We start from the raw sequence: 6,027 nt of genomic DNA, 5'->3' as shown, positions 1-6,027 counted from the left end.
ACTATGCCCCCCCCTAAACCAGGTGGTACTTGGACTTGCTCATGGAATTGTTTCTCCTGGGAGGACCTGATGTAAAACACGGTGACTATAATGATAGCACTGTATTGTATCATTGTAATTTGCTAAGGAAGTAAACTACGGTTGTACAATAGTGTATATTTCACACACACACAAAGATAAATACGTGAGGTGAAGGATGTGATAATTGACTGGATGGGGAGGAATGTTTCCACAGTGTATATCTATATGAAAACAGCACAATGTACACTTTAAAGATCTTACAACATCAATATGTTAATGACATATCAATCAAGCTGAGTTTTAAAAAATCTTTCTCTATTTGTAGAAAAAATTAAAGGCAGGAGTTGGGGAGGAAGATGGCAGAGGAAGGTGGTGAGATAGGTGGGAGTAGAGTCCACTTCCCCCTGCACACAGGTGAAACACCTAGCCAATCTACTGAGGAACAAAGTGAACAGCCAACAGTACCCCAGTGTTTTCTATGAAGACAGGAGACCAAAAAGTATAGAGGACACTGAAAAAACAGATGGCAAAGGGATTTCTTCAGGGCAACAAAGTCCCTGGGACCAGTGCAGGGACCAGGGCAACTGTAGCCCTGGTGGGCACTGGGCCTGCTGCAGGACTCCTGGGAGGGAGTCAGGTTAATGGCTCCCTCCCCTGCTAAACAAGGTTTGAGGAGCACCGAGGGAGACCTGGTTGCATGAAATTGCAGGGAGGGGAATAAGGAGGAACTGGTAAACCCACAGAGACTGTGCGAAGCTGGGGAGAGTTGAGAGTGGGACCCTGTCGGGCCCTGACCCAGATAGTCTCTGGTCTAGCTGGAGAGGTGGGCTGTGGGAGAGGACAGGCCATTCCTTGTATGGAGTGGCAGGAGTGAGCAGGAGGATTTTCTCAAAAAGAAAAAGTGAAAAAAGAGACACTCAGGGACAGTTTGGGGAATTCTCCTGCAGCAGCAGCTCCAGCCTCCTCTCTACCAAGCCACCTGGCAGCTCCTGTGGAGGTGTGGGGGGCACTGAGCCCACATCCAAGGCACTAAGGAGTGTGCGCACCACAGAAGGCCCCACACACACGCACCCATTGAGGAGGGTGTGCACGTGAACCTGCGGACTGGGGGCTGCTGGAGAGCTGGGCTGGATGCTGGCCTAGTGCTGGTCAGGAAAGGAGAAGAGCTAAACTAAGCCCCCTGAGCCTGCTGCAGCCAAAAAGACCAGTAAAACTGGCTTGGCCAGTTTGAAGCCAGCAGGAGGCTTTTTTTAAAGTAATTCTTTATTATTATTATTTTTCCTTTAACACCTTCTTCCTCTCTATCCTTTTTTTCTTGTTCTATTCCTTCTTTCTTTCCCTTTATATCTCTTCTTCATTCCTTCCTTCTTCTTCTTCTTTTTTGTTAAATTCCCATAAGTGAGACAATAAAACCTGTAACTGTGAAAAAACCAGAGTTGGATCCAAAGAGGGGGAATCCCAACAGCTGAGACAATGAAACAAATTTTACTTTGCTACTCCAGAGAAGTTGCAAGTTATTGTATATTTGTATTATTATTTTTTCATTATTCTTACATCACTCATTTTATTAGTATTTTTGTATTTCTCTTCTTTCTGTTTAGTCTTCCTCACTTGACTGGTTAGTTTGCATTGTTTGACTGGTTTCCCCTTGTTCTCTCTTTCATAGTGTATTGTTAATTAACTGTCTTTCACTTCACTTGTGTTCCATTAGCACACTACTCTAGGACCTATACTCCCTATTCTAGTTATCCAGATCACATAGATTCTGTCATATGATTGTTGCTCCATTACTATTGGAAATAATAGCTTTTCCATACATTTGTAAATACTACACAGAACCCCTCCCACATCTCAGCCCACTTCACTGTTTCCTGAACTTTATTACAGGTGTGGTTAACTCTATTCCCTCACACATTACACCTATTGTCTATCCTTTACTCTCACTTTACCTCATAATCTGACCTCCCACAAGCTCACAACTTTCTAGATCCAACTCATAATCCTTCCCCCCTGCAACAAGAGTCTTATCTTCTTTCCACGCTTTCTGAAAAGTGGCTAGGTGGGTGAATTATTACGGTTAATGATATACATATCCAAAAGATCTCCTATCTCTTCTCTAAGGGCTGGTACTTTAAATATCATAGAATATACTCCTGCTGTCTTAAACCATTTTGCCTTCCCCTCCAACCTATCACAAAAAGAGTAGGTAGAAGCTGTGAACACCAGGATACCTCTGGGAAGAGGAAACCCACCAACAAAGGAACCACCAACATAAGAACAGAAGAAGGTGAAGGAGGGAGTGGAAACCACACTAACCTCCACACAAGACTGATCTGGAAATACAACTAAATGGTGGAGAAATTACTCAGACCAAACGACTAAACAAGAGCAAGAGAGAAGCCCCCAAACCTCATACACACAGAAGAACCAGCTTCAATACAACCTGTCCACACCTGCACAACAGAGTACAAGACATGGTGGATGGAGTGACCCTCAGTTAACCAGCTGGAGGGAAGGACCCACCAAAGAAAGACCCAACAACAATCAAAACACAAAGATATACAGAGAGCCAACATAAATGACAGCCTAAGACCACTGAGCTCAGGAGATCAAGGAGACTGCACCACTGAATCTCACAGGTCTTCTACCATAGACATTCACACCATAAACCCAGGGAGTCAGAACAGATCAATTTAAGAAGCAGAGGCCAACAAGAAGAGTCTCACAAACAATGGGAAGACAAAAAACAATCCCCAAATGAAAGGAAAGGAGGAAGCCTCAGAAAGAATGTTAAATGAAATAGAGGCAAGTCAACTATCAGATACTGAGTTCAAAGCAACAGTTATCAAGAAGCTCAATGAGCTCACAGAGAATTACCAGAAACTACAGGAAACTACAATGAACTCACTGCAAACTACACCAACATGAAAAAGGAAATGGAAACTATCAACAAGGGTCAAGAGGAAATAAAGAATACAATTTCTGAACTGAAGGACACAGTAGAATGAATCAAAAGCAGGCTCGATGAAGCAGAGGATCGGATCAGTGAACTGGAGGACAAGGTAGAAAAAGACACCCAGAAAGAGCAAGAAAAGGAAGAGGCTCAGAAAGAATGAAGAAGGGTTAAGGGAAAGGCAGGACAACATGAAATCTAATAATATCCATATAATAGGGATACCAAAAGGAGACGAAGCACAGCAAGGGATAGAAAACCTGTTTGAAAAAGTAATGCTGGAAAACTTCCCTAATTTGATGAGAGAAAAAGTCACACAAATCCAGGAAATACAGAGTCCCAATCAAGAGAAAGCCAAAGAGGCCCATTTCAAGATACATCATAATTAAAATGGCAAAATTCTAAGACAAAGAGAGAATCTTAATGGCAGCAAGGGAGAAACAGGAAGTAACATACAAGGGAGCCCCGGTAGCGTTAGCAGCTGACTTCTCAATGGAAACGCTCCAAGCCAGAAGGGAATGGTAAAAAATATTCCATGTAAAGAGAACCAGAGGCCTGCAACCAAGGCTACTTTTCCCAGCAAGCCTCTCAATCAAGATACAAGGCCAAATAAGGAGTTTCCCAGACAAAAGAAGTCTAAAAGAATACACCTCCACCAAACCAGCTCTGCAGGAGATGCTAAAGGGACTGCCTTAAGGAAAGGAAGGAAAACAGAAAGAGAGAGAGAGAGAGAGAGAGAGAGAGGAACACAGGTATGAAAAAATGTCAATGAATAAGTACTTATCAATAATAACCTTAAAGGTAAATGGATTAAATGCTCCAATCAAAAGACACAGAATAGCTGAATGTATAAGAAAGCATGACCCATACATATGCTGCCTACAAGAGACCCACTTCAGGACAAAACACCTACACAGACTGAAAGTGAAGGGCTGGAAACAAATTTTCCAAGCGAATGGACAGGAAAAAAAAGCAGAACAGGGGTAGCAATACTCATTTCGCACAAAATAGACTTCAAAAAAGGGCCATAAAGAGAGACCCAGAAGGTCACTTCATAATACTCAAAGGAAGAATCCACCAAGAAGACATAAACATTGTAAGTATATATGCACCCAACATAGGAGCACCCAAATACATAAAGAAAACCTTGGAGGACTTCAAGAAAGATATTGACAGCAACATGATTATAGCAGGGGATTTTAACACCCCACTGTCAAAGATGGACAGATTTTCCAAACAAAACATCAACAAAGATATTGTGGCATTGAACAATACCCTAGATGAAATGGACTTAACTGATACATATAGAGACTTTCATCCCAAAGAAGCAAAATACACATTCTTTTCAAATGCACATGGAACATTTCCAAAGATAGACCACATGATAGGATACAAAACAAACCTCAACAAGTTCAAGAAAATTGAAATCATATCAAGCATTTTCTCTGACTACAAGGAACTGAAACTAGAAACAAACCTCAAGGAAAAAAACACAAAGCACTCAAAAACATGGAGATTGAATAGCATGCTATTAAACAATGAATGGGTCAAGAATGAGATTAGGGAAGAAATCAAAAAGTTTCTGGAAACAACTGAAAATGAACTCACAACAATCCAAAACCTATGGGACACAGCAAAGGCAGTCCTGGGAGGGAAGTTCATAGTGATACAGGCCTACCTAAAAAGGATAGAAACATTTCAGATAAACAAACTAACTCTAAACCTACAAGAATTCAAGGAACAACAACAAAGACAGCCCAGAGCAAGTATAAAGAAGGAAATTACCAATATCAGAGCACAATTAAATGACACAGAGACTAAAAGCACAATTCTAAGGATCCATGAATCCAGGAGCTGGTTCTTCGACAAGATAAACAAAATCGACAAGCCTTTAAGCAGACTCATCAAGAAAAAAAGAGAGGGGATCCAAATAAACACAATCAGAAATGAAAGAGGAGAGACTACAACTGATACCACAGAAATACAAAGGATTGTAAGAAATTACAACGAAGAGCTATATGCCAAGAAATGTGAAAACCTAGATGAAATGGACAAATTTCTAGAAAAATATAACCTTCCAAAACTCAATGAAGAAGAAGCAGAAAGCCTGAGCAGACCAATAACACCTGGTGAAATTGAAACAGTAATCAAAAAGCTTCCAACACACAAGAGCCTTGGACCAGATGATTTCACGGGAGAATTCTACAGAGCATTAAAGGGAGAGCTAACCCCCATCCTCCACAGATTATTTCAAAAAATTCAAGAAGGTGGAAAACTCCCAAACTCTTATTATGTAGCCAACATCATCCTAATCCCCAAACCAGATGGAGATATAACAAAGAAAGAAAACTTCAGGCCAATATCACTGATGAACATAGATGCTAAAATTCTCAAGAAAACATTGGCAAACTGCATCCAGCAATATGTTAAAAAGATCATACACCATGATCAAGTGGGATTCATCCCAGGGATGCAAGGATAGTACAATATTTGCAAATCAATAAATGTAATACATCACATAAACAAAACGGAAGACAAAAATCACATGATCATATCAAGAGATGTGGAAAAAGCCTTTGATAAGGTACAGCACCCATTTATGTTAAAAACACTTAGCAAAGTGGGAACAGAGGGAGCATACCTTAACATAATAAAGGCCATATATGAGAGACCTACAGCCAACATCAAACTCAATGGGCAAAAACTTAGATTTTTCCCACTAAGATCAGGAAGAAGACAAGGATGCCCTCTCTCACCACTCCTATTCAACATAGTATTGGAAGTCCTAGCCACAGTAATCAGACAAGAAAAAAAAAAAGCATCCAAATGGGAATGGAGGAAGCAAAACAGTCATTGTTTGCACATGACATGATAGTGTACATAGAAAATCCTATGGAGGCCACCAAAAAACTACTTGACCTAATAAATGAATTAGGCAAAACAGCAGGGTACAAAGTCAATACTGAGACATCAAAGGCATTTTTGTACACCAACAATGAAATATCAGAAACAGCAATCAGGAAAAATAATCCATTTGATATAGCAACAAGAAA

General features: G+C 40.6%; 1 protein-coding gene across 1 annotated transcript in view; it reads right to left on the bottom strand.

Moving 5' to 3' along the window:
- The window catches only part of LOC112314512 (cytochrome P450 4X1), a 29,535-nt gene that overhangs the window by 898 nt on the left and 22,610 nt on the right, over positions 1-6,027 (bottom strand). The window lies entirely within an intron of this gene.

This window comes from Desmodus rotundus, chromosome 3 (genome assembly GCF_022682495.2).
Source record: "Desmodus rotundus isolate HL8 chromosome 3, HLdesRot8A.1, whole genome shotgun sequence".
NCBI lineage: Eukaryota > Metazoa > Chordata > Mammalia > Chiroptera > Phyllostomidae > Desmodus > Desmodus rotundus.
This window is presented reverse-complemented; position numbering and strand designations above follow the sequence as displayed.